Source organism: Hylaeus volcanicus, chromosome 6, assembly GCF_026283585.1.
Source record: "Hylaeus volcanicus isolate JK05 chromosome 6, UHH_iyHylVolc1.0_haploid, whole genome shotgun sequence".
In the NCBI taxonomy this organism is placed as follows: Eukaryota; Metazoa; Arthropoda; class Insecta; order Hymenoptera; family Colletidae; genus Hylaeus; species Hylaeus volcanicus.
The window spans coordinates 22,712,849-22,727,197 of record NC_071981.1 but is presented as its reverse complement, the minus strand read 5'-3'; the positions used below and the strand labels follow the sequence as shown (position 1 = coordinate 22,727,197).

The following is a 14,349-nucleotide window of genomic DNA, read 5'->3' as shown; positions in this document are numbered from 1 at the left end:
CGACGGAATGACCTTTGGTAGTTCTTTATCTTCGCTATCGTCGGGCGCAGTTGTGCTAACAGCGATCTTTTCCTTCTGTTTCAGGTGAGCCAGCGTATTTCTATGGGAGAAAATATGCTCCCCGGCTAGATTGGATTTGTTCAGGCGGGCGCAACTTCCATCGACCTGTTTCACTTGGAACGGTGACAAGATTTGCATTTCGCCCGAGGCCGTGCGATTAATTGGGTTAATAAGGAAACCGAGGGGGGCTGATTGATATTCACTTTGCACGGCGCACCGCATTATCGGGGCCCTATCTATCAATTTTTCATTTCTTCCGATCTCGAACCCGTTGCCCTGCTAGGTAATTGGAGAAAGTAAATCCGTGAGCCACCCTAACAATTTAAATTCGACGCTTCTCCACCAGACGAACTAATTAAGCGGAGTTTAAACTGCTCGCCACTCTGAAACGACAAAAAAAGTAACAAGTATAAAGATTTTTTTAACCCAGTCGATGTATATTTATCGTTGACGTTTTGGACTAGATTCTTTCGTTATTTATTTATAGATTAACGGAATATTTATTAGCGATTACGATAATAAAGCAATTTTACTTCGGACTTCGTGTCCTCTGAAAAAAGGATATAATATTACGGTTAATTGTTTAGTACCTCGAGAAGAACAATTCAACCAAGAACAACGCTCTCGAGGATCAATCAGAGCATTCCCTGCAGTTTGCGCAAAGTTCCACGTCGATTAAAAACAGACGAAGCTCCCTTCTGCTCCCAATAGTATTTCAAAATGAAAAACTTTGGAGGTAATGGAAACATCGGCGTAGAACGATCCGGGCAATGGAAAACTCGGAAACTTTTCGAAGAAATTCGAAGATGTATCGTTGGGGAAAAAAGTGAGAGAAAAAAAAAAGCATAGGAGGGAACTATCGAAGATCTCGGATAGTTGAAAAACGGACGTCGAAGTTGCAACAAGTGACCCTTGACTGTGGCTATACTTTCTCGAGTAACTCCTCGAAACAGTAACAGAACTTTAGGTGCAATCGAAAGCATGATAGAATGTGCGGAAGCTCTCCTGAAAATGGTTATATAAACTCGAGAGAACAGTGATTCTTTGTTTTAAAGCAAGCCGAGCGATGTAAAGACAGCTTTGCTTGAATTCCTCGAAAAGGTGGGAAAACCTTAAACCCTTTCGATACTCGGATTCGCACGCTCGGCACGTGGCGTGCACCGAAATCACGTAGGAAGCGTTTGATCGCGCACTGATCTACTCGGTCCTTATAAACGCCCCAGAGCACCGAAAACCTTACAAATTTGCCGTTCGCTGGAACGGCATATCGAACAGCTATCGTAACCCCCGCGAAACCGAAGAATTTTTATTTCACTTTACGTAATGACAACTTCTCGGACATTTCTTCCTTCATTCGTCCATGGAGATGTAACCGTGCTCGTGACAAATGAACTCCACGTTCCCATTTATTTAGTAATTCATCAAAATTTTCTTCTTCGAACGTTATTTATCGTAATTACCTTTACCTTCGTTTATACCCGGATAGAATTTTATTCGAACGATGCAACAAAAAATATTACACAGCGATAATAACGATAAACAAGTTTAAATACAAAGAGGAATTAATAACAAATCTGAAAATATAAATTAATCTGTACCGGTAAAAACGATTACGCTTCGCTGGAGAGCATACGTCGCTTTATTATTATAACTTAGTTTCGCGTAAACGTGAGGAATATATTTTATTATTATTGAATTCTGACGGGTCAGAATTTATCTCGTAAAAACGCGTACTAAATTGTAATCCATTCATATTGATCGTGTCCAGCGTATTTTACTTTTCAGATTTATTTTGGATTCTTTGCCGTCACCGAAACGGATTACTATCTTCGGTGTGTGCCACATGAGAGTCACGCTTTTTATTTCGAATTTCCCTCTGATCTCCGTATTCGTTTTCCCGTGAAAATGAAGCGCGGCGCGGGGAAACGAATACTCCACTATTTCGATTTATTTTAGGAAGTAGAAGTCTCCACGGTATAGAGAACTTCGCTACGGAGGGTAATAGTTATTTGCAGCGAAGTTTGTTATGCCGACAATGAGTATCAATCAAGCGTGTCATCAACCTCGCCGATCTCTATACCCGCTTTCCTCGAACGCGCGAGAAATGCAATCGTATCAGTTTTATTAACCTTAGAACCCGGGGAGTTAAAACTAAAAATTATTTCAGGATTCAGTTCGTCGCTGACCGTGGACGTCATTCTATCGGAGGAAGTTTAATGAATAGGATATTAGTATTCTTGAAACATATTAGGTGTAGGAATTAATTATGTGCTTGTCGAAAGGAAAAAGACCGAAGACTTCCGTTCTTCGTTTTCTAAATAAGCTGTTATTGTAGTTGAACCGTATTAGTCGCGGGAATTAATTATGTGCCTTCGCATTGAATTATTTCTAACTCTAGCCTCTTTACTCGTTTCGCAACTATACGTGCTCACCTGAAATTTGACCAAAGGGAAATTAATAACTCCGTAGTTTTTCTTTTTAAATAAGTGGAATACTATTATACCCTGAGAGAATAAAGTTCTCCGTAAGTTTGATACGTTGGAAAGGCACAGAATTAATTTCCACGCCTAGTATACCTCGCGTTCTCGTTCACTTTACCAAAAGTGTCAACTTACCCGTACGGCGATCAACCGTTGGCCTCGGTTCGCCTTATTTCATCCAGGGGATATTCGCGGCCACGGGTTCTTGGAGTTGATACCGCTGGAGGCATTCCTAGTGTAAGCCCGTGTCCTTTCGGGAGATCGTTTCAGCGTTTTGCCAGCGTTGCAGCCGCCTTCGCCAGTGTGTCATCCGTGACTCTGACGGCGCTGGGCTGCAGCGCTGGCGAAACGTCGCGTCGCGTTGGAACGCTCTTCAAAAAGGACACGGCTTACGCTCGAAAGCCTCCGAGCGACGTCAACTGCTCCGCGGGAGCGAAGGTGGCCCGCTATAGATAGCGTTTTATCGTACACCCCAGGAACCCCTTGAAAATTTGAATCCGGAAATGAAATTCCCATCGGCGCACCGCCGACCATCGGTTCTCGATAAAAAGAAAATTCCAGTATCTGATGGAAAGAAGAAAAGTAGGAAGAAAAGACGAGGAACGAGGAGAGCGATCTCGATGTCTTCGAAGAGCAGGATGTATGGAGAAGGCTCGGGGTGAACTTTTAGAATAATTATAATTTTATACAGTCACTCCCGTTAATATTCATACCTTTTATGTCTATTAAAGGGATCTATATTAAACGATAGATTTGATATTTTCAAATAAATGTTTTTATTATAAATATGTACGCGAATGAAGTTTACACTTGTATGTATTAGTAATGAAATACATTTATCCTATCGTTTAATTTAGACAGATTTCTTTAGTAGACGCGAGTTATTGAATTGTGTATTACAGGTTCTTAGCGCGATCTTGAAATTAACGGAGATATAAGCATAGTTGACGTTGTGTTTTATTAAATTTATCCCTCCTAAAATAATTAAATTTTACCCTCCACGCAATGATTACGAGACTTAGAAACGCGATTATTAATTACGTTCAATCGTGCACGGTGCATCTCACCTTTCCTCGCGTCATTCCACCGTATTTCGTTAGGTAAAATCATTCCCCCTCCCTTATCGTATCGGAATTTTTGGGGTCAGCCTACGCGCAACTACACTTAATTACTTTGAAATTTCATTAAAACGCGTGTCCAGCTTCTGAAACGTTATTAAAGCTCGAGGTTGTTCGTGAATTTATTAGCTACCCTAATATACATCCCCGTCGGCCGTGGGGAGGTGCGGGTTTCGTTTACATTTAGAAACACGCTATTTGATCAGCGAAACGAACGAACCGGAAGCTCCGTGTACACGCGAACGTTATTAACGTTCAAGAAATGAAAACGGACGGGGCTCGCACGCTCAAGGCAATGAGAGGATTAATCTTTTTAGCGGATGTCTCCTGCGCGCGCACTATTTAAGGTTTTCTCACTCGGTGGACGAGATACTTTGCCACTCGATGTCGATGGTTTCACGCTCGTTCCTCGTCCTCGTCTTTTTTCCAGATTTTTCTAGAATTTAGATTTTCCATTTCGGAGGCTGACTTCAAATGAAATTTGAAGAACGTTTATCCTGAACGCAGCTCGACGACGTCGTCTGTTCATCGCATTCCTACGAATTCATCGTCGTTCATCCACGAATTATTCGTTATTTCAGAAAAATTCCGGCCAAAATCCCTCCACGAGTTCCACCCCTACAAATCTATTCACAGTCCCCGAAAATCGTTCCTCGTCGAACAGAGTCGTCATTCATCCGCGAATAAATCCCGAAGATTTATTCGTTATTCGAGATAAATTTCGCGCAAATCCGTCGACGAGTGCGAAGTGTTTAATCGATGACGGTCCATTCGACCAGCCGTTTCGCGCACCACCGCAATGAATATTTCTCCGTGAAATCTGTGGATGCTTCGGGGCCGCGCGCGCGGCGATTCGTACCCGTTCGGCCACGTCGGTTGTTTGCTCGTTAATTTAACGTACACTGTTGCGTGTTTTAACGATGTTTCTCTCCCTCCACCCGACCTCCGTTTCTTTTTTTTTACGTTCTCTTTTTTTGGTCGGCGTTACGATTCGATGAAACCGCACTCAGGGAAGGTACAGAACGACGCATCTGGATATCGTTGGAACCGTTATTCGATTCGCGAAGACCGCGAGGGATTTAATTGCCCCGATTCCATCCGAAGTCAAGAAAACAGGGTTCGCTGAGATAGCCAATTAACGACGAACGGGGGTAGGGGATGAGAGTCGAAGTTGAAGTTTGTATCGAACCACGGGAACTGTATTTACGAGAGTGCCAACCCGTTGCCGCCTCCGAAGTGAACTATCGGCCGAAATTCGATTGTAACTGTTACGGGATGTTACGTCTCCTACGGCTTGTCGGCCTTGTTTCCTTCGAGGCTGTTCAATTTTCGAAAAATTTTCGAACGCAGCAATCGTCACGGTTGTCGACAACATTTTTTCATTGTAATTTTTCGCGCAAGTCCGGCTGTTTCTTTCGAAGATGTTTCTTTACATCTTGAATCCTGTCATCCCATCTATACATTTATTCTATGATAGCTTCTAGGTGCCAGTTATCGTGGGAACACAACGACGAAGTTTGTCTCGTCTGTAACTCCACGTAACAATTGTAATAAAATTTGGAATTATTCCGAGACGAGACCGAGAGACCCGGGAAGAACAATACGAATATAATTTTCAGCATCGAGGCGGAATCGATTACGGCAACATTATTAATTCCATAATACGTCGTCTCCATAAATTGATTTTAATTTATCACTTTTAATCTGTTTGATCGAATCCACCCCCTATCGGCGAAATTTTATTACACCTGTAAGCCGATTATGTTACGTTCCAGTGTATACTTTTCCATCCTCCATGGAATGGCGTTCGTATTGATTTCGGTTGAAATACAAGGCAACTCTGTCCCCCTATTTATCATTCCCTTTGAAGCTTTTCTAGACTCCGCTTTTATGTTCAAACGAATGTCCAGTTGGTCCCAGTCGTTTCATTCGATCTCGCCTACTATTCGTCGATAGTGATTTACTCGTGCCATTTTTGTTTTTTTTCTTTCAGGGGTAGAGTTTATTACGATGTTCGTTATATTATTAAGATATCGATGCACGATAGTTGAGTTTCGTTGGAATAATTGATTTTTGTTAGAAAATGATTTATAATTCATCAGGTATACTTCTACTTCTGCAGGAATAAAGGAAACAAGAATAAAACATCTCGAAGATTAGTTTCAGACGGAAACAGCGTATTAGCTGCGCAGAAATCGCACATTTCGAGAAGTAGTTTCATGCCAGCGCGCAGCCGAGATCTAAAATTGTTGCGCGAAATATTCTCCCCGGAAGAATGTTTCCTCGTGATCTCCTTTGCTCATTTTTCGTTTGAAACAGCCTGAGTGATTGTTTCAGTCGAAAGGAATTCGTGGATTTTTCATATGCCACTTCTTTCCTCTTCGATGCCGCTTTTCTCGTAACTTAAACGAAGATATTCTTCTCCGGGAATTCCTTTAGACACTGCATTAATTCTCCGCGATTCAAGCTGCATATTTCATTGCGCGTTAAAGTATTATTGTCGATTCGAAACGTAAATTCAACGACGGAATATTTTCGAGAAACAAGTTATCATCGTTATCGTTATTAGACTGGGGGTTTGTTCAATTTGAATCTGTAAGAAAAGTATGTCTCATCTTCCAAACAGCGCAACTTATCCTTCTTTCTCGATATTTTATATACTTCAGACTGCGAATATTTTTACTTATAATTCATATTTTTACGGATAAAGACGACGAATTGAAACTGAAAAAAAAAAGTATTTTCGTATTCGTGCACATCCTCGTACATTTCCTCGTATATCCACTCGCCATAACAGTTTGAACATTCGCAATCCAATAATTGTATTACCCCCTGTACATTTCGCGTTCTATCGAAACTAGTCGAGAAAATGTCGAAGCACGCAGGCCTCTCACTTTGCCCAAACGCATAGAAGCAGAGATCTCTGTTAAAAACCAACGGCACGGGAACAGTTCGACCATTTTATTTTCAAAATTTCCGAGTGGCCAGCCACGACGCGAAATGATTTAAGACGCTCTGTTTCCCCTCCAAAAAACGAACAGGTGCGTCTGCTCTTCTTCCGCTGCTCCCCCACTCCATTTCGCGAAGGCGACGAGGAAAAACCGTCTCGCATAATTTCGGCGAAAGGTTTCCAGAGCATAATACGAGCGATCAGTTTCATCTCCCGTCGCGCGGAAAACTCCGTACACCGTCCATCCTCTCCGGGGAGGGGTTACGGGGATGGGGAATCCTTTTTTTTTCTTCTCTCGTTACAAGTTGTTTCCTGCTTAACGTTGCCACCGCGAGGAATCCACCTGGGTTCGTGAATTTTTGTTCGTTACGCCGCGGCGTCTCGCTTTAATACAAATTTTTATCACCGGACGAAAGTTCCCGTCGACGGCCTTTATTCCCGCGGACACACGCGTAACACGGAATAATCGCGTCGTAAATAAACTTATTTGCAAGTGAATTCCTTTCTTTATCCTGCGCCCCGTGAAACTGCCATTTTTATCCCGGCCGCCGTCGGTGTTTACCGGCCGCGACTGGTAAACAACTTCATTCGTTGTCTGTAAAAACAGACATTAACCGCGAGAGGAGTCGAGAGGGCGTTCGCGGATTTCTTTGGAACACCTGTCGCGGCCGAGATATTAGATCTGGGAAAAGTTGCACTAGTTGGAACTCGCGAGACATCGCTTAGGAGAACCCCTCTGCGTTAAGGGCGCGAATTAGCGGAGGTGGTGCAGGCTGGACCTTTTATTTTGTACCATTCGTTTACAGGTACACTTTTCAGTTATTGTTTTGTTAACACGAACTATCAATGTAGTTTAAAGAGATATTTTTTTCTCCTCAACCCTTTATAGGGCAGAACTCCCTGGGAATTGTTTTCCACTGTTTTTTTTTTTTTTTTGTGGACGCGCGTAGGAACTTAAAAATACAAAATTCCCGTCCCTTCCTTGGTGGTAATGACGAGTACCAGTGACCTATGAAGTATTGAAGGAACGTTTTAGTAGCTTATTTTAATTATTGAAAGCACCATACAAAGAAATTCGAATGCAAAAGTCGTGGTTCCTATGTATTTTTTATTTCGCAGTATTTGAAAGGAAACTTTCGAGGAAACATTTTTCCCGCGTTGCGAGATTTCCCGGACGCTGGCTTATCGGAAGAAAACGAAACGCGCGGCGTACATCCATGCGGAAAACAGCAGCTTCTCGTTGTTTGGGTGAATAGGATGAACGCTAAACGAAATTTAATGCTATTTCATTCCTTCCTCTTCCGAGTCACTTTGCGCTATTTTATCGTCGCGTCGATGCCGTTTCCCTCGAATTCCGAAACCTTCTTATATAGACGGCGCTGTGCCAATTGTTCGAACGCTAACCGTCGTTGCTAACTAGTTTCGCGGATATCTTCGTAATCGTTATCAATGCGGAGTGTAACCGACGTCGGTTTCTCCTGTAGCTCTATCAAATTAGGTGCACCTCGGGGAAATATTCTTGGGTCCCCTGTTATTCTCCATTTATACAAACGATCCACCTTGCACTCTATTACAGCGCGGAGCGCGATATATATACGCCGATTATCTACAAATCTGTTTACACTGCCATCGCTGTAATCTAAACGAAGCTATTCGAACCGTTCCACCTGGTGTTAATCGCATCTACGAATCGGGTTTACAAGGGTGCTTACTTCGAAATCCTGGGGGAAGTGAATGGGTACAGAACAGCGGATGAGGGAATAGTTTTGATAAAAATAAACAGAAATCATTCGAGCCAGGGTCTAACATAAAATCGAGGACTACAGGTTTCTATCCGAGATCGTGTTTTGCGTTGGACAATCATATATTTTTAAGTGGAAATGAAAATCCAACGAATTTGAACCCGAGGAACAAACGAATCGGGCAATTGGTCCTGCAGGACCTATCCATCTGTTAGGAAATCGTTCGTTCAAGAACCGAATGGCTGTTCGGCTGAAATTGGACGGTGCCCCGTCATGCATAAATCACAAGCGACGTACAACATCTAATGAAACTTCTTCCAATAAAAAATACGCGCGATTAATTGTGTTGCGTTCTCCACGGGATGGTGTCTCGTTCGATTCAACGATTCCAATTTAACGCGAATCTGAATTCGTAAAATTATAATCGAGTATGCCGATAAATATTGTATCTTAATAGCATGGTTGTTATTTTTTATGATTGAATATCATTTACAAATAGTATGGGTGCATATCTGAGAAATGTCGCACTGACGTAACGCTTGATAATAAAGATGTTAGAATAAAATAAATCGCGAAAATAATTTCGCGTGTCTCTTTCGATCACCTGATTCTTACGCTCGTCGTGAAATCTGTAGATTTTTTTGTTTAATATCTCGGTATCGAAGACATTCTACTAAATATAAATATAAATACGTATTTTCTCGTGAAGCAGATTGGGAGGCTAAAATGAAGAAATATTCCTACCGAGTTTAGATCCCTCTTAAACAGGTTGAGGTTCTAATATATCTGTGAAAATCCTGAAAATTCCGTATTTTCAGTCCTAACGGAAGGCGGTAGGAGAACAAAGGAGACACGTGTGTAACCTCTGGGAACTTCTATCCTAAAAAAAAAAAAGGGAATAAAGAAACGCGCGTAAAGCGAAGGAAACGAAGACAATGTTTCTCGAGCGACGCGTATTTCGCCAAATTTTCGCATCTCCGGCTCACGGGGGCATAAAAGTCCTCTTTGAAACGCGCGTTCCTCGCGAAAAAGGCTCGCGATATCCCGGTGTACGTTTATCGCGGGCTCTTGGGGAGGATCTCGAAATTTCCACGGCAATTTCCGCGCGGCGCACGCGCATTGTTCGTCTAAACTCGAGACAGGGTCAATGGCCACACAGACCACGGTGGTCCAAAACACCTGAAAATGATCGAAAATAGCGTTCGCCTCGAATAAGCTCGAAATCGATTTATGTCTACCTGAATATCTCCGATAGCACGTAATAAGCCAATTTATACGTAGTTGAGTATATTCTATAGGAGATGGAAAAATGAGTTTTATGTTCATTTTCATTGAGAAATATCCGATCGATTTGCCTGTGGTTGTACATCGTCGATACCACGCTTATATTAATGATATCCAGATTAAATATCCTCAATAGTATATAACAAATCTGTACATTAATTGTATTACCACCTCTGTGTATATTTCAGTATTTTCGTAAGATAATAAATCAGTTTTCACCCGACTCAAATTTCATAAATATTGAAAACTATATATCACATAATAAGTCAATATCATGTTTATTCGAATACATTCGATTCCATGTGAAAAGCTCACTTTTATATTCGGTAGAATATTGTCAGTAGAATGTGCATTTACCATCTACGATATAAAATATCTTCGATACTATAACATAGACCAAATCAATTTATATTCACTCGAACATCTTCGATACCAGCTAATAAATCACTATTAAATTCGCTCGACTATCTTTCCTATCTAGACGATAAATCAGTTTCTGATAAATTGTATCGCACACGTTGCTAAATACACCCGAAGCTAAACGATAAACGATTCTTTAATTCCATTTCCACCATTCGGAACCGTCGCGCGTCGCCACCGAATCGTAACAGTTTCCGATACGTTCGCAAATTCGAGCTACCCTTCGGCCGATACTCGAAATCGCAGGAAAATACGGCTGAGATGAGCGCAACCCCCTGAAATCCGCGAAAAAAAATAACCGCTAGAGTAAAAGAAGCGAAAGGAATCGGAGCGCAGAGCTCCGCGCGAGCTTTTGAACTGCGAAATTTAAATGGCTGTTCTCGAACTTTTCCTCGACAACCCCTTTTTTCCACGGCTATGGTCGCGCACGGTGATTATGCGGCCCCGGTGCGCGTTTGCACTGATCTTGAATCCGCAGCACGCGAACGAATAGAAATATTACCCAGCCCTCTCCAACCCCTACGCGGACTTTTTCCTGTTTTGCTCGCTGTATAATTAGTTCCTGTCCATTGGGCATTCCCTGGCATTTCGATTTTCAAAGTCGAATCAGCTTCAGCAAAAGTCGTTTGTATACCGCGGGTCTAACGCGATCGGTAATACAGCTTAATTTGGTTGGTAACCTAGTTCGCTCCGTCGGTGGTGTAGGGCATAGTGGACTCGTGATCCCGTTACGCTTTGTATAAAATTGTGTTGTTCAAGAATTTTCTATACATATAACGTGTTTCAAGATTTATTTACTTGTAAATGTACTTTAGGATTTATTTATCGATCGAAGAATTTCGTTTACAAACGAATAGATTTTGAAGAATAATCGGCTCAACCGCAACATACATTTATTTTTTTGCGTGGAGAAATCGCTACCTTTCCAACTGTTCCGTAATTTTAATCCAGATTCATCCCCACTCATCTTTGAAAAACGAAAATGCAACTTTGTACGCAGTGCCTCGACTCGCTCGGCAGGAAATTTTTTCGCGATGCTTCAAGGTACATCGGGACGACATATCGCGATAAATGAATGTTAATTAAGTAGTCCTTACAATTAATTATAACTCGCTCGGTATTCAGCGTGCCCAGGCCACGTTTGCGCGCTCGTGCACGGAGAATTCAACTTTATTGCGAGCGTTTCTGTTAATTGCTTCGTGTCAAGTTACAAAATTAACGAGGTCAAAGCGTTCGTGCTTCCCGCTCGTCGATCCGGAACGTAATGAATGCAGGAAATACGCACTCCAATGCGAAAAAGGAAATACAAGCGGCCGGGAGTGCGAGCTACTAAGTTCCTCAAGAATTTTTCACTTTGTCGCGATAATTCTGTGCTCGCTTGGCGAACAACTTTGCGTTCCACGTGCCGATGATGATTTCCGTGCTCGAGTTAGAGAATGTTAATAAGATAAATTTGCTTGCAAATAGTTTCCCTGAAATTGTAATGGTTACATCTTTTGTGCAATTTGTAGTATTATTTTTCTGGGAAGTCGATGTCGTGCACCGATGTATTATAAATTTGTAAAAGCTTTTCCGTAACTTTTTGAATATTTAGTTGGACTGCTTGTTCGAATCTCTTGCTCCCTTGTTTGCCAAAAAGGATCGATTCTTTTGGCGAACTCGAGCCCAAGGGTTCGCGTCGAACTTAAACGGCGAGGTAATTTTAATGCATCCCACCAAAACGCGCATTACCCGTTCCAGCTAAACTGAATATTCGCGGTTATGGATTAAACTCATAATTAGTTTGAAGATTAGGGAAGTTGGGTTAACTGCCGTACATAGGATCCTTGGCTACCCCCATCCCCCTATCCTTTATTTATCATGAGTCGAGGGTAAACCAGCTTTGTGGTGAAACGTGTTATTGATTCGGATATCGTACGTATCGTCCGTTGTTCGAATTTCGAAAGAGTGGATTTCACGCTCCTCGACACGTATCGACCTATCGCGATACGTATTTATTATCGGTTGAAACGAGCGTAATTGTGTTTAAATTGTTCATAGTATTTTCCATCCCCTAATGAAATTCAACCGATTTAAGAAGTTCTATTTGCGCGATAAAAATTGACCGCTCTTAAAAGGCGAGTGCTCGGTTTGGAACGAGTGAGAACAGCATTTATCAGAGTAGCAAATGCAGTACAACATTTTTAGCGTGACGGTAAAATCTTATCGCGTGCCATTTATGAGGGCTAAACTGTACCGTGAGCTTAAAAACTTTTTAGAACCACTGATGTACATATACTCGAATCTGTCCGTTTATTTATACGACCGTATGAAAGCATTCTCCTACAGGGAAACATTTTAAATTCTTTGTTGCAAGCTTCGCGCTGCAACCTTCGAGCTTTGGCGACATTTTCAAGTTCTGTAACAGCAAGACATTTACACTAAATTTTATGGTGCAAAGGCTTCTAATAAAGACTGTAAATTTACGTTACACCTCGTGCATTCCCTTTGTTTAATTAATTTCGCTACGAGTTATACGGTGCATCGTTAACGAACAGGTGGACGTCCACATATATTCGTCCCTTTTTATCAGTTCAGATAGCAGTGCGGTGTAACTGATATTTTCCAACGAACCACAACCGACATACTACCTGTAATACCGAGGTGGACAACCAATTAAGCGTTAATTGCGCATTAACTCGCGAACATTGTATTTCACGGAAGCAACGTTCAAATCGAATTTCGTGGCCTCCGTCACAAATTCGATAGCGTTAACGACGTTCATAATTTCGGGGTACTCGAAACCGCCTCTTTAACAGCGGCGACAAATGGCCGCGTTACCCCCGGAACGGGAAGAAACGACGGAAAATATCGGCCGACGTGCAATAATTCAGGGTTCGGATTCTCTATATTATCTCTACTTCCCTCGTTTCTTAAACGTTACGTTTTCATTGTTCGGAACACGTTTCCCGATATTATTAAATCGATCACACAGATATAATTGGGAAGCTGATTTGTTCGCACTTTCGGACTCGAGGAATCTGTGGAAATTTTTCGATACAAATTTTTCGAGCAATTCTTATCGATACCCTTGCTGGTATAAAATATAGCAGGTATTACGATTCTCGTCTTTCGAGTAGTTTAATTTGTCGACTTTCTGAAATTCGCGACGTTATGTTTTTCCATATTTCAGTCTTTGAACGCGTGCACAGTTCGTCTTTCGTTCCTTAAATATGTATTTGTCCATTGTGAAGCAACAGTTGATCGTTCATTCGTTACCTTAAATTTCAATGCAAATAAGAATTACGCTCATCTCCGATTAGTCGTGCCTTCGAGAACCCGGTTCGACTCGTGTTAACCGAGAAATGCAGCATGTATGTGCTCGAGCATGCTCCGGTTAGGGAGTTGAGTGGTTAACCAACATTATTACGCGAGCTCTAAGTTAGCGCTATATAATATCCCGCAGCTGATGCGCGAAGCCAGAAACTTTATAGCTTTATGCTTTATGCTTTGTGCCATAAAGATTGTCCCAAGAGTGAAGTTGACGGGGTGAGAGTAATCCGTCTTTTCGCCCGTAAAATGCACTTTTACGATGCCTGGTAATGCTATTAATCACCGACTCGTGTGACACGAAATCTTGACAAATATTGAAATATTGCTGAACTTCGCTCCGATAAAGAAAAGAAAGGCTTCGAAAGGAATCGAAACATACATTCGCGCGAGAGTTTCGTCTGGCGCTCTAGTTCGCTCCAGTGAATAGAGAGATAACCATTCGCGTGAATTCAATTTTAGAGCCTCGATTAAGAATTTAATATCGGAACATCGTTGAAAATTCTATAATCGTTCAAGTATCGTTCATCGACTATCTTAATTTTATGAACGTCACGATTAAAAATTTCCTTCTCCAATGAAAATCCTCTTTGACTACGAATTACGTTCCCAGTAATTCGACTGGTTTGTTTTTGTATAATAATCGAGCACTGATTGATTTTAAACGACGAAGAGCATTCGTTCTTTTTCCGACGTTAATTCTCTCTTTTCGGGGTGCTAGATTCCATGGCGTCTTCCAACGCCCGTTCGTCGACGATTCGATAATCCTTCTCATCGTAATTTATGATGGTAATAATTCCACGAACCTGCCCTGAAAACCACGTCTAAATTAAACTTCTTTTTAACCGTAAGAATAATGTTTATCCACCTCTTCCGTGAACGTATTATAAGAGATTTTCGAGTAACGTACTGCTACGCGTAAATTATCTCCGTTTAATTACCCGGTATTAATCACAGTTCAAGTATAATCATTTAAAATAAAAATT

At 41.6% G+C, this 14,349-nt stretch overlaps 1 protein-coding gene across 1 annotated transcript in view; it reads left to right on the top strand.

The window, feature by feature from the left end:
* LOC128878205 (nephrin) overlaps positions 1–14,349 on the top strand; it is a 358,472-nt gene that overhangs the window by 173,536 nt on the left and 170,587 nt on the right. The gene's annotated exons all lie outside the window — the stretch shown is intronic.